Raw genomic sequence first — 25,353 nt, forward strand, 5'->3', positions numbered from 1 at the left:
AGTTAGGAAAGGTATCATGTGACCAACCATGGTTATTTACAGAACAGATATTGAACAAACAGCAGCAAGGCAAGCTTCATCTTTGTCGCCCCATTAGGGTGACCAGATATCCAGATATTAGGGGCTTTGTCTTATATATGCATTTATACCCCTCTCCCTGAGGGGGTGGGAAGTGTCCTAATTTTTCCACATCCTATCTGGTCACCCTATACCCCACTAACTCATCTGTGTTCCGCAGAAACCATTCAAGACCTATGCTTCTCTACCGGGACTGCTAACAGGTTTTATGATACACTTTTATTTATCTTAGCTATTTATATGGCCCCCCATTATTGTCACATCTGAGCACCTCACAATCTTTAATGTGTTGATTCTGACAATACTCCTGCGAGGAAGGGAAGTGCTATTATTCCCATTCTACAGATAGGGAACCGAAGTACAGAGAAACTGATCTGCACAAGCTCATACAGTGTGTGGCAAAGGAAGGTTTTGCACCTGAATAAGGGTCATCAGCCCAGGCTAGCATTCTAATCACTAGACTGTCCCTCTCCTTTAAGAGCATCACCACACAGCAATCATAATGACATGGACACATATCCAGTGACAACTAGATTACAACAAATCATTTGATATAGGATGAACAGCCATCTGAGGCCAATGACTTGAAGGCATTTTTGACCTGGGATGGATTTAAACCAATAACTTTGGTAGTAAAGGTTTTCACATTCATCATCAAGCTTCTGAGCCATCCTAATCCTAGTTTCACCTATTTGTTTGATGTCTGGGTTAAGAAACAAAACAAAAAAAAATATTTGTAGCAGTCTGAGAAAGGTGGTTACAATTACGCCTCAAAGTAGACAGATCAGAATCACTTACTGGTTTCCCCTATTGAATGATCTGTGACTCATATACTAACTGTATGTTCTAATCACTAAATACATTTGCTCTGGCTCACCTTTGTTTTCACATTTCTTTGATCAGTGGATAGAACCGCAAACAGAAATGCCATGCAGGATATGCTCCCTTCATTTGGAAACTCTACTGAAGTAGAACAATGATGTTACCTTCCCTTCTGTATGTTAAAATTAAAATATTACTGTTGTCAAAACACAAAAGCTGATGCCTAGATACTGTAGTATGGATTATAAAAGTATTAGAGATAGACATTACATAACTTCCAAACCCTGCCTCAATGCTATTGAAACATTGCTTTAAACCAGCTAACCTGGAACTTGCGATTAGTATATTTTTATGGAAGCATGGTGAATGAGCAAAGAACTCAATACTCAGTGATGCGTGTGTGTAGATGACAGCTACAGGATCAAATACATCACATATCCTTTTATTCTACCCTAAAAATGAACACTGTAAGCCAAATTTATTTCTATCATAAGCAAATAAAATTCTACTGAATTGTGCCCATTTCTGTCAGTGGTAAATTCAGCCCACTGTGTTCAAGGATTTGACTTTCACCTAGGCTTTTGTTCCAAATGGTATGAATAGAAACTGGGGACTTCTATGCTTAGCTAAATGTGTAACCATGATTTTGTTCTTGGGAGTGAGGGGAAGGGAAGTAATTCTTACACTACAGTGTTATTTTGACAATATACAACCTGCATTTAGTCTTAATTTTCTAAAGTAATAAAAAATATGCATGAAGTCACTTTTTAAAAAGAAATACAAAAAACCCAAAACCAAAACAAAACAAAAAAAAACCTTCCCCACAACTAAATGTAGCTGTCTGGCTCCAGTTTCTGCCACCAGAATTTAAATGCAACTCTAAATTATGTTAATGGAATATTATACTAATGCAACATTTGTAAATGAAGCCACTCATTTTTCTGTTTCCCACCATTTAATCTTCATTTTCAGTATACATCTCTACCTCAATATAACGCTGTCTTCAGGAGCCAAAAAAATCTTACCGTTATAGGGGAAACCGCATTATATCGAACTTGCTTTGATCCACTGGACTGCGGAGCCCCCCCCCCCCGAGCACTGTTTTACCACGTTATATCCAAATTTGTGTTATATCGGGTCGCGTTATATTGGGGTAGAGGTGTATATTTCAGGGATCATTTTCTGCAAACAAACAAGAAGATTCACACTCCCTGCAGTCACTGTAGATGAAAGAACAATCTCCTGAATTCAATATACTGGAGAAAAAGCAAAAAGGATAAAATATCTTGCAGCACTATTAAAAAGAGACTAACTCCACAGGTAAAGTTTATAGTCTTATTGAAATTTTTTTTTCCTACTTGGTTTTCATATTTACATAATACATGCACACAAAATGGAATAACGATTTACATAGCTGAATTTCTTAAAATGAGGCAAAACCCTTGTCTGTTTTAATATATACTCTTCCTTATAAAAATTTGTTCCAAGATACATAAAACTACACTTTAGCTACCTCCTTCTTCATGCACACAGCCTAAAAATGTTTAGTTAGCAATGGTTATAAAAAGCAGAAATGTATAAATATAACTGTGTACAAATCACAGCAGAAAATCATATGTAAACATTTTCTATGAAATTAGGATTTATCAATTGTAAAATAACATGAAACTAAAGGAATTCTAAAATTTCTACCAATGTTTCCTTTGAAAGCTGGCAAAAAAAATAAGTTACTAAGTTGCCTTTTACTTTTTCTTTAATGATATCTGCACTGACAATTTAATGAAGTACAGTGTAACAGTGAATTTACATCGATACAAGGACAGGGTATTTAAAAATCTAATTAAGGGCCTAATCCTACAAACACTTATTACCAGGCACAGTTATTACTGCCACGAGTACCTCATTTTAAATAAATGGTCATTGTGATAATCACTGAGGATCTGAACTGAAGCCCACTGAAATCAACATAAAGACATCCATTCACTTTAATGAGCTTTGGATCAGATTCTGGGCCCCTAAATTTGCAGGTCAATATTTATTAAGTAAATATTTTAATATATCTTAAAATAAAATGCAATACATACAGGAAAAATCTTTGTCCAAAATATTTGTTTCTGATTTGCTAATCTAAATATTGACAGATAAAAACCATATTAAGTGATGTATATTTGTCATGCAACTAAAGGGTGGATAACATCTCATTTGGAAGAGTTCCTGCCCGTTCTCTTTCTGACTTATTGTAATAAAGATTACAGGGTTTGAAACTAATCCCAAACATTTTAGGGTATACAAAAACTTTGTACACTGGAGACAGTCACAATCTATACAGAAAGGCTTAATAGACATGGAGAGAGGAAACGTGAAAGAGAGCCAGTACGTTAGACTGGTTTCCTTCTGAGTTTTACGGATCTCTTATGAATTGGCACCTGCTCTATACTTCAAGCCAACAAAGCTGGCTGCCCTCAAGGCCTGGGCTGAAAACCAGCACTTGTTCCACCTCCCTGACCTTGTGGCACTTTTCCACAAGCTGCCTAGGACCCATGCACAAATTACACCCAAACTCAGGAATAAAGCAGTCACAGACTTCTACTTATGCGCAGTTGGCTGCTGTGTCTTTCATGCACAGAAAGGCTAGCTTCTATTTTGTGTACCAAATGGAACTTTGTGAAACATTTAATGTAGTAATGAACATGTGGCAGAAATCAACTGCTTTTGGGTCATCTTACCAACTTGAAACTCAGGCCAACATGGCAAGGTGTTCAGTGAATCTGACTAGTTGCCATTTTGAATTGAAACTATGAAAAACTGGGCCATTTCACAGGATGTCTACCCCCAACTAGGTAAAAGTTGGTGGTTTTGTTTGAGTTTTGATTTCCGTTTTTAGGTTCATTAATTATTCACTCTGAGTTTTGTGGTAAGATCAGGGAATATAAACCCACATGAACAGAAAACAGAAAAAATAAAACAAAAAAAGGTCTGTACAAATTTCTATGACCCCAAACTGCCAAGTTTCAGAGTTCAAATATCAGAGGGGTAGCCGTGTTAGTCTGGTTCTGTAGAAGCAGCAAAGAATCCTGTGGCACCTTATAGACTAACAGACGTTTTGCAGCATGAGCTTTCGTGGGTGAATACCCACTTCTTCGGATGCAAGTCACTTGCATCCGAAGAAGTGGGTATTCACCCACGAAAGCTCATGCTGCAAAACGTCTGTTAGTCTATAAGGTGCCACAGGATTCTTTGCTGCTTCTACAGAGTTCAAATACTTTGTCTCACTGTTACCAAGAGATGCAATAGTGAATAAACCTCAGAAAAGTGAGAAGACTGAAGTAGGGTCACCACCCTTGACAGTTATCCTGTTGGAAGTAGGAGATAAAAATCTTATGTCATGAAGTTAGTGGTGATCCAGTGGCATTGTGACACAGTGCCATGAGAGATGCAAGGGGATTTTCTTACCCAAATTCAATTTGTGATTTTTAGGTCTGTGGGATGTTGGACAGATGGAGGCTGTAGTATTGCTTGATGGAACTGTGTTTTTACCATGACAGGTGACAACTATGTTTTAACCAGGTCCCTTGACATGGTTGTTTTTACAGGGCATCTAGACACAATTAGGACTGGGTAATGAATTAAGAGCAGGTAGCAGTCTTGACTGAAGGAAACACAGTAGAGATCTGAGGAAAATCTGCTTATGAAGAGGAAGATGCAGAGTCCTCCAAAGCAACTAGTCCCATGTTCCGACCACAGTATCCCCTTTCACACTCCCTCCCTTCCATTTAACTGTGTACAAAGTACATAGATTAAACAATATACCATATTTCTAACCATTTAAAATCTTCCTGCTGTTTAAATAAATAAATAAATGCAGTGGTGTTTCTTATTGTGGGAAGCAAGAGATTTTGAGCAGATCTGTACAATAGCAGAAGCAACAGACCCCTAGCAACAGCAGCACTGTTAAATTTATTACATGCAGCCTCTGAGGCCGTTCAAGAGATTCACCTCTTTTTGGAAAGCAGCTAGTGAAAGATAAATTCAAAACAAAAAGAAGGCACTGTCTTGGGTAAAATACTGCTTTCCTAAATGAGAGACTAGCCATCTGAATGGCTCATGCCTACAAATGATTGCTCCTCTGTAAATGTAGTGAAAAGATGCATATATTTGTCCTTCAAAAATCCATATTTGCTTTTAAAGGAGACTCAAATTAGGGTACAAACTGAATCCATGTGGCTCATTTTCCCTGCCACAAATGCTGTATAATTCCACCGAAATCATGCGAGGTACGTCAGCAAAGAATCGTGCATCAGTCTTTACAGTGGTTTACAGTGTGATGGGGAACATCTATAAATATCAATTCGAAGTCTGTCCTCCCCAAACACATCGTTATAACAGCTAGTGAGATCACAAAAGAGCTTTTCCATACATCTCAAAAGTGTTTTGTTTTGTTTTTAAAAGGAAAGAACCATTATCCCCATTTTACCAATCAGAAAATGGAGGAACAATGCTTTAGAAAATTCATTTGAAGCAGAATTAGACCAAAGCTGAGCACTTTTGAAAATTCCACACAGACAGGTGAAGCGACTTACTCAAGGTGATACAGCAGATTAATTGCAGAGCCATGATTAGAACCTAGGTGTCTTGACTCCCAAGACAATACTTGATCCACCGAACCAGTGTTTCTCCCACTCTTTTATAGATAAGCAAATCCAAAAATAGAACTTTTTTAAAACAATCCTCTCTTGTTCCCCTTGCATGGGTTCTCTGTCCAACAAGCACTGCTCCCAGAGCTGAACATATTCCTGATGACATCACTAAGGATGACAGAGCCCCCTTTTTTTTTTTTTGAATGTATACAAAATGCAGCAGAAGCACTCTTATTTATGGTGATATTGTATATGTATATTAATAAATACCAGAGACTAAATAACAGAGTGAGCTGCTTCTGCTGCATTAGAAACAAAGGGAAAAGACAAACAGAAAAAGGACAATGGTCAGTAAATGGGATTGTTCTATTAAGCTTCTAAAAGGCATGTAGGAGTAAAAAAAGATGCACAGACATTATTTAAGTAGCTGACAGTATAGTTTAAAATGGCATATTAAAAAGGGCACTGCCAGGTGGTTTAGGCACACATTTTACATTTGTGTATCATGTCAGTAAAGGTTCCACTTGCATCTGTTTTAACTTGATCTCTGAGACACTGATTATATCAAAAAAGCAAAATGTTCTTACTACATAAAGGCTACCATGATAACGTAGATCACAAAATAGAAGAGCTATTGCTGCACAGAAAGTAGGCTGATATCATGCATAGATAAAGAGAAAATTGTAAGCAGGATTTTTCACCTCTAACTCTCATTTTGTAACACTGAGAAAAGTCTGTTTCCAAAATTTGAAGATTAGCTGTGAAAAAGTAGCAATTTCCCCCAAAATGTGAAGGAAATTTAAAAAAACATTTTTTTTTCAGTTGAAGAAATGACTGTTCTGAAATTTGTGAAGTTTCTACCATTTTCTTGTAATCAAGCTAAAGATTTAGGCCTCGAACTTGCATTGTGGTGGGGGTATAGGGATCTGCCCACAAAGAATAGATTGCAAGATCAAGGTCTTACTTAGTAAATAATCATCTTAACCTTGTACACAGGATCATTTTCAAGCAATAAATATCAGTATTTTTGGCAGCATATTTTTCTCTCCAGTCCACTTCAATGAAGCTACTCATGTTGTTAGAATTTCCATATCTACAATTTTAAGACAATCTATGAACTGTCAGGGTACTGCAATATTTATCCTTATTTCCTTAATTGATCATTTCCATACTTTTTATTCCATAGCTCCTATTAACTGGAATGTTTCTGGTATGTATTTTTTGCAAGGTGTATATTACTGTAGCAATGGGAACTAATTTAATATTTGTGTGTGTGTGTGTGTGTGTGTGTGTGGCACCTATATTAAGTGTATTGGTTTTGATTTTTAAATATAAAACCAAAAGGAGGCAAGCAGCAGCACATACATAGTCCCTACATTTTTCATATTTTGTATTTTATGTTACAGGATTATTTGTTTACAAACTGTTACATTCAGTCACATACTGAAATAATGGTGCCTGGAAATTACTCCAGAAGAGTCAAATGGATCAGTGGAATACAGCTCAGCAACTGCCATTATTTTACCATCTCATATAAAATATTTTGGAATCATAGAAATGCTGGGCTGTAAGGAACCTCAAGAAGTCAGCCCTCTTCACTGGGATAGGACCAAATAAACCAATATCATCCCTGGCAGGTTATATGCCCAACCTGTGCTTAAAAACCTCCAACGATGGGGATTCCACAACCTCCCTGGGAGCCCTATTCCAGAGCTTAATTGCCCTTATAGATAGCAAGTCTTTCCTAATATCTAACCTAAATCTCCCTTGATGCAGCCCATTACTTCTTGTCCTACCTTCTGTGGACATGGAAAACAATTGATCACCATCCTTTTTATAACAGCCCATAACATATTTGAAGACTTATCAGTTTATTATGATCTCCTCAATCTGTAGGGCCTGATCCTACAAACATTTAAGCATAACTTTATTCATATGAGTATTTCTATTGACTTGAACAAGACTTCTCATACATACATGCTTAACTTTTATGTGTAAGTATTTGCAAGATTGGGGCATAAGAGGATATATGTATAAAATGCACACTCACCTAAATAAACCACCTAAGCTTTGTTTGTGCTGTACTAAAATTGTATATGAATAATAAAAGATTAACTCTGTTCTCTACAAAAGCCCTTCAGGACATGGCTGCTGAGGCACCAGAAGTAAAGCAAGACTGTACTCGAACACTGTTATCAGACCTTAATATATTAGCAAAATTAAAAAATATGACCACTTGAAAGGTTTACTGTCCTACTAAAGAAAAATACTACCAAATTTAACAATAAGGATAATATCTTTATGTCATTTTAGCCTCAGGAAAATTAGCTGTCTTGAGCCCATAATGCTTATTCTAGGATAAATGTGCTTCTACTCACCTGAATGTTCTCCTCTCTCTTTACATAAGCAGATCCACAGATCCACCCAGTGGATCTTTAGTCTACTTGCAACTCTAGAAGTAATTCTGGGCCCGTCAGTCAGTAACACAGGCCAAATCTTTCCCTTTGAATACCTTTCCGTAGAAGAAGAGGAAGGATGGTTCACTAGCTTAGGTATGGGGAGACTGTAGTTTAAGTCCCAGCTGCACCACAGACTAATGTCAGATAATGTAATGAGAAATTGTGCTACTGCAGAGTGGCAGCTTTCCCTGAGTCCCAAATTGATCTTGGGTGGGTCAGATTTGTGGACCTGCTGATTTGAAGAAAAACAATTTTAGGTATAAAAAAAAGAATTTTCTGTTCATCATAAGCCAGTCCACAGATTTTCACTGTAGGATTTTTCTGAGATGTGTACAACTGGGGAAGGAAAAAACTGAAGTGATTTCTGATCAAAATATACACCGTTAAAAAAAAATTCCTCAGGCATGTAATATCCTTCACCCAAAGGTACCATTTGCTCAGGACTTACAGTATTTTGTGAAAATTGTATACCAAGGATCCATGGGCGCCAACTTATATGGGCTCCTGGGGCTAAAGCCCCAGGAATATTCAAAGTCAGGGGCTCTGCTCCACCAATATTTGGAGCTAGATTTCTCCCCTGCTTGGAGCGCCCGCCCCCGCCTCTCACCCAGTGGTGAGCTGCAGCCGGTTCGTACTGGTTGTTAAATTTAGAAGCCCGTTTAGAACCGGTTGTTCCTGGAGGAACAACTAGTTCCAAAAGGGCTTTTAAATTTAATAAAAGCTCTAGCAGCTCCCTACTCTTCCCCCGGCCCCACCTCACCTCACTCCGCCTCCTCTTCTGAATGCTCCTCCAGCTTCTCCTCCCCCTCCCCAGCTTCCCGCAAATCAGCTGTTCGCGCGGGAAGCCTGGGAGGGCTGAGAAGAAAGCAGTGGCTTCCTGCAGGTAAGTTTGAGCTGGGGCTGAGGCTGGAGGGCGGGGGCGCCAGCAGAAGAAGGGCTCCAGGCGCCGCGCCGCCCGGTGAGGTCGCGGCCGGACCCTGGGGCTGGGCAGCGTGGCTCGGCTCCTGGCCCCCGGGATCGAGCTGCGACCTCGCCGGGCAGGGCAGCGCGGCTTCTGCCCCGGCCCCCGGGTCCTGCCGCAAGCTCGGCCGGGCGGCTCCTGCCCCGGCCCTCGGGCTCCGGCTCCCGGGTTCCGGCCAGGCAGCGCGGTTCCTGCCCCGGGCTCCGGCCGGGTGGCTCCGTTCCCAGCCCCAGCCCAGCCCGGCCCCCATCTCCAGGCAGCACGGTAAGGGAGCAGGGAGGGCGTGTTGGATAGAGGGCAGGGGAGTTGGGGGGGTGGATTAGTGTCGGGGCGTTCAGAGGGCAGGGAACAGGGGGATTGAATGGGGGCAAGGGTCCAGGGGGGCAGTCAGGAAGGAGTAGGGGTTGGATGGGGCAGTGGGGGGCAGTTAGGGGTAGGGATTCCAGGGACAGTCAGGGGACAGAGGGAAGGGGAGGTTGGATGGGGCAGGGGTCCCGGGGTGCCATCAGGAATGAGAGAAGGGGTTGGATGGGGTGGCAAGGGGCAGTCAGGGGACAGGGAAGGGGGGTGGATAGGGCACGGGTCCCGGGGGGGGGGCTGTCAAGGAACATGGGGGGGTTGGATGGGGCAGGAGTCCCCTGGGGGGGGCATGATCCCCTCCTGGGGTGAGGAGGAGGGAACCAGTTGTTAGTATTAACTTTCCACAGCGAGTCCCTGCACCCCACTCCGCAGTCAGATGTGACTCTCAGCCAGACAGTAAAACAGAAGGTTTGTTAGATGACGGGAACACAGTTTAAACAGAGCTTGTTGGTACAGAAAACAGAACCCCTCTGTCAGGTCCATCTTGGGGGGGTTGGGGGGCCCAGAACCAAGTTCTGGGTCTCTCCCCATTTCCCCAGACAGCTCCAAACTGACACTCCCTCCTCTGGCCTCTGTGTCTCTTCCGGACAAGGAGGCCACCTGATCTCTTTGTCCCCAACACCTTCAGTTGGCATCTTGCAGGGGAAACTGAGGCACCCACACAGTATTCAGAGAAAATATTAAGAACATTCCCACTTCATCACAACAGGTGCAACAAAATATAATACTGTATATTGAAGTAGGCAAGTGCTGCTTCTGACTTTCCACTTTTAATTGACCCTTGTAATCTTGTGGCACTGACGTGTTGTAGCTTCATTTTATATTGTCTTAGGGAGCGGGGGGGCACCACCATTTTGGGCCCCACCAAAAATTATACAAACCTGCCACCTATGCAAGGATCACCTTGTCACTTAACATATTTCTCTCTTCAATCACCCTCATCCTGTTTCATTGACTTTTTCCTCTTTTCACATTTCTTTGAGGAATGAATCTGTTAAAAAAAGATTGCTTAATTTTGTAATATCATTATACTATTCCTGGTATTACCAAGTGGGTAGGAGAAATCTTTTAGTTTCTTAGCCTTGTCTAATGGATCCTCAAAAGGATTCTCTCTCAATAATTTTGAAGTATCCAATAGCTGCTTTTCACTTCCAGAGCCACATGTGCCTGCATGAGAAGTTATTGACCAGTCAGGAATGTAGTGCATCCAGGTAATGTGTCAGAAATAAAGAAGCCCAGAGATCTCTAAGTTTGCCCCTAGGCTTGTGTTTTCTTGATTTTACATGGCAGGGATACTAATGAGGTCACCTCTTGCAAAACAAGTTGGAGCTGCTGAAGGCATTTTAGTTTTACTGGGGATTCCCATTCTGACTTAGTTACATCATTTCTTAAGCATAAAGATATACGCCCTATAGCATAGAGCCTGGGGGAAAAGATTTTTGCATGATTTCTCTGCCCTTTCTTTCTTCCTACTTCCAACTCTTGACTCTTTCTCTTCCCTGATGAATCACTCAAGAAGCAGCTACTGTCCTTAATAGTTTCAAAATATTCCAAGGGAAGAAGCCTGTCTTGTCTGGATTGAGTGCGTAAAGAATCACATTTATCTTAATATTTTGGTCATTTCCTTGTGTGATTTTGCTTCTATATTCTGGAGGTGACTAATAAAAGAGGAAGTGAAAAGAGAAGGGCTCCTCTGGTTTTTGCTGAGCTTCCCTTTCTTTGATAAGGCCTTGTGCAAAAATTGACTAATTTATAAATCCTCTTTTATTGGACCAACTTTCTGTTGTTAAAAGGGACAAGCTTTTGAGCCAGAGAGAGCTCTTCTTCAGGTTTGGGTCCTTTCCCATTTTGTTTTATATTGTACATATTTAGGTATGCATTGTATTAACATATGTGGACAAGATATGTAAAAGCAGCAAAGAGTCCTGTGGCACCTTATAGACTAACAGACGTTTTGGAGCATGCGCTATCATGGGTGAATACCCACTTCGTCGGATGCATGGGTAAAATATGTAAGTAAACTTTTAAAAGTTCTATCTAAATAAGCTCCAGTGACTGAGATCCAAGCAAAATGCAGCAATCTGAGGAAACCTCTAACCAGTCAGTTCACTTTAACATGGATACATAATGGGTACTTTTATCAGGAAGCTACATGAGTAGCTCTATACTTAATTTCATTTGTATTAACTGAAACACTCATACTAAGGAAGGCACATAAAGATTGCTGTGTTATCTAATATTGGACCTAAAAATCTATTTTTTCCAGAATTTAACTGCCTCTTTCCCAGTTAGGGACATTTTAAGAGTGTATTCCACGTCCTGCCTTGTTAAAACACTGCAGTATCACCTCAGATTACCAGACATACGGTGACTGAAACTCACCTTCAACTGAAGTTTCGTTAGGTCCTCTGGTGTTGTTTTGATGAGATTGTACATGGTCCTTCCAAGCTAGCCAGACAACTAAAATGCACTTTGGGTGGAGGACCTTTCAAATCCCCTTTCCACCCTTCAGAAAGTCTTGCATGTCCTTTCAATATTACCCTGAAGAGCAAAGGTCCTAATCCTTCAAGTCCTCTGCACACAGAACACCCACTGCCTTCAAAGGTGGCCATGCAGGACTGAATTTACATGACAGAGTTCATTAACTATAAAAAAAGTCTCTTTTCTCTCTCTCTTCCCCCCCCCCCAAGCTAAATCCAACTCCTGATTAAGAAGAGGAGTTTCTGATTACCAGATCAGATTGGGGCCAGATAGCTAATGGGCTGATTAGCCCCTTAACTAGGAGACTGGATAAAAGAGCACAGGAAGGAAGTGCAAGGGGAGAGAAGCAGAAGAGAGAGAAAGACTAGTAGGGCCTGACGAAAGGGCATTCTCTGGGAGGAGACATGTTTTCTCCTCACCCTTTGGAGAAGAGATAGTAAAACTAAAACACATCATAAATACTGTGACTGCACAAGCATGTAGAAGGTGGTAGAGTGTAACACGGTAAATACACTGCATGGTGGTATCTACACAAAAGAAGGTCTGAGCAGTCTGTGCAAGGCAAAGAGAAAGGAAACTGAAGGGGCCCTGTAGACGGGCCAGACTCACCCCTGCGGCGCCTCCTGCTGGTTGTTCTCAGGAATTAGCTCATTCCAGCATCTGGAGCACCCTCTGCAGGCCAGTGATCCGCCTGTCCTCTTGGCCCCCATGTCCCTCTCTGGACCCCGGTGCCCCTTTCACTGGGTATCCCCCTCCCAGGGGAACCCCCACCCCACTATCCCCACTTTGCCTCAGTATTAGCTACTGCCCAGTCTCCATCTAGCCCCTGTTCACTGGGGCACACTGCAGTATCAGCCACTCATCATCAGCAAAGGGGTTTGGACCTGCTGCCTTTGCCTACCCCTGGGCTGCCCCCTGCAACCCCCAGTACCTCTTGGCCTTATGCTAGGCCACAGCCTGGGGCTTTCCAGGCTGGAGCTTCCCCAGCTCCTCTGCCTTTCCCCAGCCCTGCTCCTTCAGGTACCCTGTCTCTAGCTTCCTGCAGCCAGGCCCATCTCCCTCTACCGGCAGAGAAAGACTGTCTGGGTGCCTGGCTCACTGCCTCTTATAGGGGCCAGCTGAGCCTGATTGGGACCTGGCCACAGCTGAGCCTGCTTTCTCCCAATCAGCCCAGGCTTCTTGCCCCAGCTACAGCCCTCTCCTGGGCTATTTTAAGCCCCCAAGGGCAGGAGCGAGTAACTAACCTGCTACAGGCCCCAACACAGAGCCATATGCTGGCCTCAGTTGCACTACTGCAATCACACTGAAGTCAATGGCTTTGCACAGGTATGATGAGGGTGGAATTTAGTTCCTTGTATTTTCTTTTATTTAAATATACCCTACATATGAAAGCCTGAATGCATTCCTAGGAAATTATAATTTTACTACCAGTAAAATGACTATTTAAACCAGGGCCGCCCAGAGGATTCAGGGGCCCCCCGCCGCCGAATTGCCGCCAAAGACCTGGCCTGGGACCTGCCACTGAAGTGCCAGAAGGACCCGCCGCCGCAGGTCTTCGGGGCACTTTGGCGGCAGGTCCCGGAGTGGAAGGATCCCCCGCTGCCGAATTGCCGCCGAAGACCCGGAGCGGAAAAAGCTCCAGGGGCCCGGACCCCGCGAGAGTTTTCCGGGGCCCCCGGAGCGAGTGAAGGATCCTGCTCCAGGGGCCCTGAAAAACTCTCGTGGGGGCCCCTGCGGGGCCCGGGGCAAATTGCCCCTCTTGCCCCCTCCCCCCCCGGGCAGCCCTGATTTAAACTAGTTCTTCTGACCCGTCCAAGACATTTATGATTAACCTGGTCAAGCAGTAGATAAAGAGAGAGATAAAACTGTACTTGAAAACAGCATCTATATCTCCTCCTCACATTGCCCATCAAGGTCATCTATAAACTTGTTGGTAACCCAGTCCCCTTTTTCCAAAGTATACAATTCAGACACTTCATATACCTAAATGCCAAGAAGATCTAACTCACCCTGGGAAAGCTCTCCCTCGATCTTTCATCCCTGCCAATGTGTGAATGCAACCACAGGGACATTTGTGGGAAAATATAGGCATATACTTTTTAACTCTTAAAATATGACAGTCTGACAAAATATTAAATATTTTGCTTATGAAATATCAGGATTGTTCCTCCTATATCAGGACAATTTATATGCCTTAAAAATATTTGTCCTTAAAGACACAGTCAACTATGGGCTCCAGTCTGTAGTTTTTTAGTCCAATAGACTACTTACATAATAAATCCCCATACTTAATAGCTTTGGGCATTATCCTATATATAAAAAAAACCCAAAAAACTGGTCAATGGCTAACCCAGAGACCCCCCCAAAATCAAAATTCTCTCCCAAATATATCTATCCCTTATGATACTGCATGCATCCAGCATGGATTATAGGAAGATATTTGACCTGATGAACACATCTAATGGAGCTAACCAAGAGCTCCATTTTCTAGGTCTTCATATGCGGAAATATAAGGAAAATTACCAGCTTTAGCCTGCCCTTGATTCCTCAAAATATTTTTACTTAGAATCTACCTACATATTCACCTGAGAGGATATTATAAAGACCTCTATTTGCATCAAATTATGTCCACAAGATTTGGGGGGAAAAAATTAAGCTCTTTTCTATACCCAGAATTGTCCCAGGAAAGCAGAGAAATTTTAGTTACGAAAAATTACATAACAGTGAATGGCCATCACATACTAGGTCAAGACAACAGTTTTTCCCTTTCTTCCTTCACCTCCACTTTACAATTTTATTTAAAAAAGAAAACAGTCATCAGTACACAATGATGTGATGATGATGCTTTGGCACCAATGATACTTGATTTTTCAGGACACTTGATGACTTCAAAGTGTAGCTTCCAGGACATAGAAGATAACCATCAAATAAAGGGATAACCCTAACTCAAACCAAACTTATCTGACAGTCAGGCACTTTTGTTAACTGCATATTTAAAACCAAGTTATTCATAAAGTGTATGGGAGAAGTGCTTGTTTCTTGAAACTTTACTGAAGAAGTTAAAGTATATTGATCTACCACTTCTCATGCTCTATGTATAGCAAGATCGTTTGAAGCAATGCATGCTTTGTGATCAAGGCTTAATTTAAAGCGACAGCCACTTTAGGTAGACTGACAATGGTAGGGGCTCAAGAACTCCAATTATTTGTTTGAAATCTCCTTCAGCTCTCTTCTTTGTCTTAAGTCTATTTCATGCTACAGATACTGCCTAGTATCTGTAGCACAAACAAGAATCCTGAGATTTTTGAGGCAGTTTTGATGGCCTGAGAAATACCCCCAAGTCCTGTATTTATGCATATATGGCAATATTGCTTTTTAACTAGTTATCTCAGATGTGCAAAGTAGAGGAAAGAGATTATAAATTTCACATATCTATTAATATAACACTGGACTATTTCAGCTATAACATCACAAGATTTAGGCAAAGTCTTTGTATTTTTTTAAATCTATAGACTATTAATGGAAACCATGAGAACTGCACTAATGACAATGACAGCTTGAGACTTATACCGCAGGGATGCTCGCACCTTCTAAGAGCCAGGTGAATGGAACAGTGAATCAGTAAGCAGTTAATTAATCTTCAGCAGTACTAAATATACTGACTGACAGCTGACAATCCATTACAGAGTATAAACTATTACCCCATTCTTTCAGAATTGTTTGCTTTCAGAATTTCAGCTTGCTTCTTAGAACAATACAAATCTATTTCCAGTAGTGTGAAGGATCAGTATAATGTCTGTATCAAATTGTGACTTTTAATTGGTACTCACACCATTTTAAAGAATGTGACCTACGTTGTAATTACCTACAGGTCAAGGACAGACCAAGGACAGCTTACTGTAATGCCTGACAATGCTCTGAAGGGCTACACAAAGAGTAATAAACTTTGATTGTCTTCCAATCAAAGGGGTCCACCCCTAGAACAATGGTTTTGCTACAGAAAGTGGCCAGACCAAAGGAAACTGGTTTTCCCAGTTTGGAGTTGGGAGAAGGGGGCTGGCATTTACCAGTTAGCCACCTGACTGGGGTTCTGAAGCTGATCAGCTGGTCACATGAGAGGGGTAACTAAAACCTTATTAAGAACAGGATCTGCTCCAGGCTCTCTCTCTCTGGCTGACCATTCCCAGACAACAGAAGAACTCAAGAAAGAGGTCTATTCACCTAACCTAGGACCCACAAGAAGAGGTCAGCATAGCCCCAGGGAAAGATTATATAGGTTTTTCACTGTCTTTCCTCGCATATCTGTAACTTCCATCTGCTTTAAAAGGTAAAAAAGTTAAAGGCTTAAACCTGTATTCCTTATCTTACCTGCCACGTCGTTCCCAAGAGTTAAAACTATAAACAAACGTACCTCCATGGCGAGGTGAAACTCTGAGGAAGTGTTTATAAATAACTGGGGAGATTTGGGAAGTGTCAGAATTGGTTTCATGGTCTTGGGCAGTTGGAATGCAAAATCCCACATCCCAACAGAGGGCCGCAGACAGGTAATCCACACCTGTGAGCGTTCCTTAGAAATCCAGAGCTAGAAATGGAGTCTGGACTCTGCCCTGACCAGCTGGCTTGAAAGCATGTGGGACACAAATGTTGAGTTCAATTACAACAGACTGAGGACTGTCCACTAGGGGGATGCAGCCAGGTCATTACAAATGGTCTTTGTTAATCAGCATTCATATAAACCTAAATTGCACTACTCGGATAAGGCGACTCCCACCTGAGATGCATTCCTGCTGCAAGCTGCAGCATGACAGGTTCATCTGCCTCAGTTTCCCACATCCTTCTGCCTATCAAAGGGACAGTCTCTTAGCATCTGACATAAAGCCCACCTCTGGGTATAATATATTCACATACACCAGTGCAGTATTTCCCCCAAACCCTGTAGTAAAACCAATTTCCAATTTCCACAATTAACAAACATACAGCAGGTGTTTCCCATGCCTCTCTCCAGGGACATCAACAGCAAGTCACCCACCCAAGAGTCAATAGCAGCACTTCGGTCTCGGTTCCTTTGGCCCCGGAGCCAGGCATCTGCCTCCTCAAGCCTGAGAGTGACCAGTCTTCCCACACCCCTTCACTCAGGTCTTCATCCCGAGGGCTCCCCATCTTGCAGTGTTCCACTCCTCCATGCCTTTGAGTCATACCCCTGCACAGAGGATCTACCCTTCTGCAGTAACCCTCTTGTTTCTGGGCTCGGCTTCCCCTGACCAAGCCAGATCTTCTCCTTTTCCTAGGGGCCGTTGTCCATGCCGTCTGCTTGTCAGGGGACCCCAGCTTCAGTCAGTTCTCACCCAACAGCTCTCTGCCAAGCTCCTCACCGGCAGCTCACAGTTACTGCTTTCCTTCCAAACTCAGCTCTCCTCCAAGCAACTCCTGCCACCATTTTCTTGCTAATTCTCTCTTGTCTGGGTCTCTGGCAGCTCTCACCTGCCCCTTCCTGACCCCTCTCAGGCTCCAACTCACCAAATATTTTCCCCTCTAGGGTTCAGATGTCCTTTTTTAAGCCCAATTGAGTTACACGGGCACTGGCCCAACTGCTCCCTTTTAAAGGAACCAGTCAGCCTGTGACAACTACCCACTAAAATTATCTAGCTGGCCAAACTTTCATTTTGTTTTATTAATAGACTGCACTGCAGGAAGATTGAAATGGAAAAGTTCCATTGTAGCTATAGCAACACTGGAAGAAGCCCAAGAAAAAGCAGAACTACATCATCTTTGCATCATTTTGGGATCCAGTCCTTCAGACTTATGCTTCATAGCTATAAGAACATATCACTGTGGCATGTTGTCTTCTACAATATGGCTGATGAGATTTTAGTTTCCCTAAATGAGCCACTTAGGATTGAGCTGCAAAGACTGAGGTAAACAGAAAGACATTAAAAATAAAAATATCCTTTTCAAGAAGCAGAGTTGCTTAGCCAGTGATGTTATCATAAGAATAAGAATTACTAATGTAATTAACATGTTTCAAAGATGACAAATTTGGAGGAAAAAAAGCAAGTGAGCAGAGTATATAAAACAAAAAGGTAAATGGCTGTAATAAACTACAAGCAGCTTTTAAATGTGGGATAGCAGAATGTTCTTACCATTCTTGGCAAGTAGTCCTCTCTCGAGTGTTACAGGCAAGAAATCTTCTCTGGGCTGTATAACCAATCAATTATTTTATTTTCAGCAATGTTGTTATTTTAAGAAAGCTTTGGTGCGAAGAGGTAAGTGCATAAGAACATATGCAATTTACTCAACTTCTTTGTCAATCTCAGGATTTTCATGCAAGGTTCATTCTTTGTGCTAGTTATTTCCAAGATTTGAAACATTTACACTGATTTTTAAATATTTAATCAACATGCATTTCTTAAAATACATGCAATAATCCTAAAATTTGTGTATCAGATTCTTTACTGCAGAAACTTGGAACACCTGCACAGAATTTCTGAATTTACAAATTTCTTTTCAATTTGTAATTATGCTACCCTAAGTGAGGATAATTAGGTATTCCTGTTACATTGATAAAAATGCCCTTGAAGAGGATTTTAAACAAATATTACTATTAAGGGCATCTTTTCATTAGGTTCCATGCTAAATATGTGCTGTTCTATAAATTTAGATTTTAAATGTAAATCAGTTTCTCAATAATTTTACTTTCAAAGCAAAATAGCTTTATTAGGGCATGTGCACACTTATGAAAACAATTCTAAATAATATTTGTGTGTGTTTTATATTTGTGGTTGGGGTGTGTTGAAAGGAATGCCAGAGACAGAGCAGTATATATGTACTGTTTGGAGGCAGTTCAGAAATAGCTAAGCCACTTACTCTGAGAGATCAGGAAAAATTATGTAAAAGATGGTTATTAGTGCTATACCTGATCTTAGATCATACAAAACATGTCAATAAACTGTTTGCTAGTTTCTCAAATATTTTAAAAGGTTTACTTATCACATACATTATAAATCATATTTTCCTACACTGAATATAATCTACTAGGATGCAGCTGGGATCAGACCACAAGAGGTACTGCGTTCCCCTCACTCCCACTGAAGGCAATGGAAGTGGACAGTGCTCAGCACATTGCTGGACAGGACTTTTGAAAGCTTTCAGATCTGCAGTGCTGCCATTCATGTCTAGTCTAGAACTCATATCTGTGAAAATAAAACTGTCAGACTTGACTTGAGCCAAGATCATAACAAAATATTAAGTGTGAACAAATTTGTTTGCAAGATTCTCAAATATTTTCATAGGTTTACTTATTACATAAAATATTTTCTACAGTGAATATGCTCATCAGTACTGCACTTGAAAACTTTCAGAACTCCAGTACTGATGCTTGTACCCACACCTGTATAAATATATGTCTACAAGAATAAATGGATGCCTGTTAACAGAACCGTTTAGGAATTTTTGAGAGAAATTCCTAGATACCCTGCCTGTTCAGATGTTGCACCCAATCCAAACTAAAGCTCAATAGGAGACTTAAGATTGGATTGCAATGGTACAGTTTCCATGGAACGAAACAATGGTTTTCCTCAGAACAGAGGATTGTTTTTCAGTGTTCCGTTCCTTAACGAAGGCCCAGTCCAGCAGCTACTGAAGTCAATGGAAAGATTCCTGTCGATTTTAGTGGGAGTGGTCTCTTATGAGGCCAGAACAGCACTATCCATAAATGGATATACAGTCTTTGAACTTGACCCTGGATTTATTGTGCATTTCAGAATAATAATGAGAAGTTCTGACATGCACACAGATGCAGAATGTCGTTATCATGGGTACGTTCTTAAAGAAAGAATTATTTCACTGTGAAATATGACTTTGCAAAAAGGTAGTTGAAATTCTACATTTGTCCCTTAACGATTCCCAGAACAAAATGTCAGTTTATAGAAGTTGGATAATTTCTTTCCCTGCCCCCCTGCTCCCATCTAGCCTTATAACCTCAATCTGGGATTCAGTCTAGCTGGGTTCTTTCCTTTTTATGCATCATCACTAGTAGTAGCTCTGCAGCACAGGGAAGTGTCATGCAACTGAGGTGACCTTCTTATTTGGCAGCCACATAATGCTTGCCCATGTCCCAGCTGTGATCTTCCTTCTTATATTGGGTTGTGGGTAGATGTTGCAGCTGCTTCTCCTGCCTACCATGGGCCTCTGAGGCCCCTGTCTTCAAGCAGCCAGGAGGCCTTTCTGCCTCTCCATTGTGCAGCCACCAGAGAGAAAGAGAGCAACAGGATACAGGAAAAACAAACAAACAAAAGAACTCCACCAAATATCAAAAGACTCAGTCCTTGGCAATGGGGTTTGAACTTCTGTAGACCCCACTGGGGAAGAGGCAACAGGGCCAGGAGTAACGATTACCTGCATTCTTACATGAGCTCTGATAGTTGCAAAGAGAATAACTGTTTGGTATCTGCCTAGTTTCCTTGTCTATAAAAAGGGGACAGATCTCTACCTCCCTGCTAATGCTTCTACAGCTCTCTGAAGATGAGCAGCACTATCAATGGTAAGTGTTACCTCTCCTCATCCTTTCAGCCAATGAAAGGAAAGGTTAGGTTCAGCCTTCTTTGGCCAAAATCATAGGTTTATTTAGACAGGGGTTGGCAACCTTTCAGAAGTGGTGTGCCGAGTCTTCATTTATTCACTCTGATTTAAGGTTTCGCATGCCAGTAATACATTTTAACATTTTTAGAAGGTCTCTTTCTATAAGTCTATAATATATAACTAAACTATTGTTGTATGTAAAGTAAATAAGGTTTTTAAAATGTTTAAGAAGCTTCATTTAAATTAAATTAAAATGCAGATCTTATCAGTTTAGTGTGATCCTTGCTGAGTTTTCCAATGTCTGGCACGTATTTGGATACTTTAAGCTACACACAGGCTTCTGAGTGATCAGTTGTTAACCAGCTCCGAGAGGGACAGAGGACAGATTTCATGTGTGAAAATACTTGTTCACACAGGTATTTGGATCCAAATGCTGAAAGTATTGCAAACACAAATTTTCTTCAAACAGTTAAATTTCACTGGCAGGGACATCCAGCAGGTCAGCATAGAGGCCCCATGATCTCTCTCGGTAGCTTCAAGTGCACTCCACAGATCTCCAAACTTTGATGCCCACAATTCTGAGGTTTTTAAACTGAATGAGCTGCATTTCGAAACCTTCAGCACCCATCCACTGAAATACAGACAAATCCAAGTCGCTTTCGTTGAACTTTTCAGGTTTAATTAGAAAAGAAAGCATCAGGCCAAATAGCTAGAAATCTTAAAATCGGTCAGAAAATTCTGATTCTTGTTCTTGCACATACATTCTAATCTCAACATCAAACGCAGTGCGCTGTTCCATGCAGTGATGTAAGCAGCAAATCAGGACTTAAAAATATCCCAGCACAGTGGCACTGGAACAATTTTTAAGGTGGGGCTGCTGAGCTGCACTCCCTCTTGCCCCTGCCTGCACCCCTCAGAGTCCCAGGCTGATGGCCAGGCCCTCAGGCCGGCAGCAGAGCCCCCCGGACTGGTGACCAGGACCTGGGGCCGGCAGCGGGCTAAGCGGAGCCAGCAGACGGAACCCCAGCTGGCAGGGGGCCTGTGGCCGGTACCCCAGGCCAGCAGCAGAGCCCCCGGGACTGGTGGCCAGGACCTGGGCAGTGTGAGTGCTACTCAAAATCAGCTCGCGTGCCGTCTTTGGCACGCGTGCCATAGGTTGCCTACCCCTAATTTAGAATATCTTTTAGCATACAGAGCACTGTCTAAGACAGGGGTCGGCAACCTTTCAGAAGTGGTGTGCGAGTCTTCATTTATTCACTCTAGTTTAAGGTTTCGTGTGCCAGTAACACATTTTAACGTTTTTAGAAGGTCTCTTTCTATAAAAGTCTACAATATATAACTAAACTATTGTTGTAGGTAAAGTAAATAAAGGTTTTTAAAGTGTTTAAGAAGCTTCATTTAAAATTAAATTAAAATGCAGAGCCCCCCGGACTGGTGGCCAGGACCCGGGCAGTGAGAGTGCCACTGAAAATCAGCTTGCGTGCCGCCTTCGGCACACGTGCCATAGGTTGCCTACCCATGGTCTAAGAGCTTGCTAGATATAGGTAAATTTTACCAGGGACTTTAAGGATAACAATCATGCCCTCAAAACTGCTATTAACAAAACTTTTGCAATCTAGCCACAAATTTCTGGGTCATATAAAAGCTACTAAAAGCATTTAATCTCACATTCTAAAGAATTTATCCTTTACTGGGGTCAAAGGAATTTCAATATGGTTAGATCTAACAGAAAAAATGCAATAAGTTAAACTTAAAAACTGCAGAGGCAAAGTTATGACTCAGAAACACTCACTCTCTTAATTCAGACAACTTTCAATCAACGCAAAAATAAATAAGGATTCTACTGCTATATATTCAGTAACACTACAGAGAAATATTACTGTTATCTTGCCACTCATTGAAGTGTAGATCTTATTCACAACTAATATTCCACAAGCCTTACAGACCTATGGTGGTACAGTAGTTTTACTCTGCCCGAAAAAGATTTTAAAAAGTCATAAACAAAAAGAATTACAGCCACAAGAAAGTCCAGTAATCTTGATTTGAAATGGCTTTTGTTCCGAGGTACTGTAGAATGTTCGTACATAATATATGTATTTTGACTAAACTTCTTCCATGGATGGTCCTGAGAATGGCTTTATAGGGGCTTTTTTCTCCTCCAAAAAAAAAAAAAAGTGTGGAGGCTGAAGTTTGCACATGGGCAAGGTTTATCCCTAGGGGGATCCAGCTAGCTAGCTGGCAAGCCTGCCTGGCATGAACTGTTGAGGAGAAATATCCATCATAATGAGAAGAGCAAAATCACTATTTTTTTTTAAATAAAAGGGAAAAAAATCTCTCTATATGACCGGTACTGTGGGTCCCACTTTTGATGGGGGTCTGTGGTTTCATCAACATAGTCATGATCTCTGACTCGGATTTTCTACTGTTGCTGCACTGGCCATCATCACTGCACTACTATACAACAAAAGATTATCCTGTAAAAACCAGAATAGGTGTCAAGGTTTGTTGGCAACTCAAGCACCACAAATGCTTGTCCAAATGCCCACTCTCTCCCTCATCAAATAAAACTTGAAGAAAACCAGTGATCAAGGGGACAAGAAATTCCATGTAAAAGGGATTGAACATTCCACATTAAAGTTGTCACATACAACACTTGCTCTCTTCTTTCCAATTCAAAATCTTTCCCCTAGTTGCAGAAGGGTAAAGATTGAAACAGAGAGCCCCAGAGAGAGTAATAGTTTAGTCATAATGTCTAAAGGGTGGAGACTGCATTGAGTAATCTGTAATTCAATGTGCCTCTGCTATAGGGTGTCTGTCAATAGGCAGTTATCAGGAAGCAAGTGACTTCCTTTTTATTAACAGTTCACTGTGCATGAGACATCCTGAAAATATGCAGTGTAGCTGTGTTGGTACAAGAGAGATAAGGTGGGTGAGGTAACACCCTGTATTTAGCTGTATGCTCAGAGTACCTTTCCCAGACCTGAAGAAGAACTCTGTGTGGCTCAAAAGCTGGTCTCTCTCACCAACAGAAATTGGTCCCAAAAAAAAAAAAAAAATTATATATATTATATATATATATATATATATATATATAAAAAAATAACCTCACCCACTGTGTCTCATCCTGAAAATATTTCAGAATGACCACTATGCCATGGGACACAATAGCAATGGAGTTAGCAGTCAAGCAAGTTATTCACACCTTTCCTGAAAGGAATGCCATGCCAACTGGAAAAAAGACGGTTACTCACCGTTGTAACTGTTGTTCTTCGAGATGTGTTGCTCCTATCCATTCCAGTTAGGTGTGCGCGCCGCGCGTGCACAGCTCTTCAGAAGATTTTTACCCTAGCAACTCCGGCGGGTCGGCCGGGCGCCCCCTGGAGTGGCGCCGCTATAGCGCTAGATATATACCCCAGCCGACCCGTCCGCTCCTCAGTTCCTTCTTGCCAGCTATTCCGACAGTGGGGAAGGAGGGCGGGTCTGGAATGGATAGGAGCAACACATCTCGAAGAACAACAGTTACAACGGTGAGTAACCGTCTTTTCTTCTTCGAGGGATTGCTCCTATGCATTCCAGTTAGGTGATTCCCAAGCCTTACCTAGGCGGTGGGGTCGGAGTGAGACGTGGCAGAGTGTAAGACTGCTGAGCCGAAGGCTGCATCGTCTCTAGATTGTTGCACCAACGCGTAGTGGGAAGCGAAGGTGTGGACAGAAGACCAGGTGGCCGCTCTACAGATGTCCTGGATGGGGACATGAGCTAGGAAGGCGGCAGACGAGGCTTGCGTTCTCGTAGAATGAGCGGTGAGGCAGCTAGCTGGCACACGAGCAAGCTCGTAACATGTCCGGATGCATGATGTTACCCAGGAGGAAATCCTCTGAGAGGAAACCGGCTTGCCTTTCATGTGATCAGCAACCGCTACGAATAGCTGGGGCGAACGCCGGAAGGGTTTCGTCCGCTCTATGTAAAATGCGAGGGCCCTGCGGATGTCAAGGGTGTGAAGCTGTTGTTCACGACTTGAGGCGTGCGGCTTCGGGAAAAAGACCGGGAGGAAAATGTCCTGGTTCAAATGGAAGGCCGACACCACCTTAGGAGGAAGGCTGGGTGTGGCCGAAGCTGTACCTTGTCCGCATGGAAGATGGTATACGGTGGACCAGCCGTTAGGGCGTGTAGCTCGGAAACTCGTCTTGCTGATGTTATAGCAACGAGAAAGGCCATTTTCCATGATAAATAAAGAAGGGAACATGTGGCCAAGGGCTCAAATGGGGCTCCCATAAGCTTAGCGAGAACTAAGTTCAAATCCCAAGAGGGTGTAGGACGCCGTATGGGCGGGTACAAGCGATCTAGTCCCTTAAGGAAGTGGGAAACCATCTGGTTGGAAAAGATGGACCGTTCCCCTATGCCAGGTCGAAAGGCAGAAATTGCCGCCAGGTGCACCTTCAAGGAGGAGACCGCGAGGTCTTGCTCCTTGAGAGACCAGAGGTAGTCCAGTATCGTAGGAATAGGGACTGTGAAAGGATTGAGACCCTTCTGGTCGCACCAGAGTGCGAAACGCTTCCACTTCGCTAGGTAGGTCGCTCGAGTGGAAGGCTTCCTGCTTTCCATCAGGACTTGTTGCACCGCCACAGAGCAGTCACGTTCCGCTCGGGTCAGCCACGTAGGAACCAAGCTGTAAGATGGAGGGACTGCAGGTCCGGGTGGCGAAGCCTGCCGAAGTCCTGTGTTATCAGGCCCGGCCATAATGGGAGGGGAATGGGATCCCGTACCAAGAGCTCGAGCAGCAGGGTGTACCAGTGCTGTCTTGGCCAGGCCGGAGCGATGAGTATGAGGCAGGCCCTGTCCCTCCGGAGCTTGAGTAGCACGCGGTGCACGAGGGGAAACGGAGGGAAGGCATATAACAGGTGACCCGACCAGGGGCGCAGGAATGCGTCCGATAGGGAGCCGTGGGAGCCACCCTGGTAAGAGCAGAACTGGTGGCATT

At 42.5% G+C, this 25,353-nt stretch overlaps 1 protein-coding gene across 22 annotated transcripts in view; it reads right to left on the reverse strand.

Annotated features, from left to right (window-relative positions):
• The window catches only part of SGMS2 (sphingomyelin synthase 2), an 84,617-nt gene that overhangs the window by 23,084 nt on the left and 36,180 nt on the right, over positions 1-25,353 (reverse strand). Inside the window, exons 2-4 of one of the 22 annotated variants that reach the window (XM_045019829.1) lie at positions 10,199-10,308; positions 7,916-8,228; positions 956-1,038 (exon numbers count right to left, since the gene is read on the reverse strand). The exons of 17 other annotated variants lie outside the window; for them this stretch is intronic. The gene's annotated coding sequence lies outside the window, so the exon portion shown is untranslated. Of the gene's footprint in view, positions 1-955; positions 1,054-7,915; positions 8,229-10,198; positions 10,309-17,938; positions 17,994-25,353 lie in introns of those variants that run through there. 4 more of the 22 variants (XM_045019832.1, XM_045019830.1, XM_045019824.1 and 1 more) reach the window with 4 other exon arrangements.

Source organism: Mauremys mutica, chromosome 5 (assembly GCF_020497125.1).
Source record: "Mauremys mutica isolate MM-2020 ecotype Southern chromosome 5, ASM2049712v1, whole genome shotgun sequence".
Classification (NCBI taxonomy): domain Eukaryota; kingdom Metazoa; phylum Chordata; order Testudines; family Geoemydidae; genus Mauremys; species Mauremys mutica.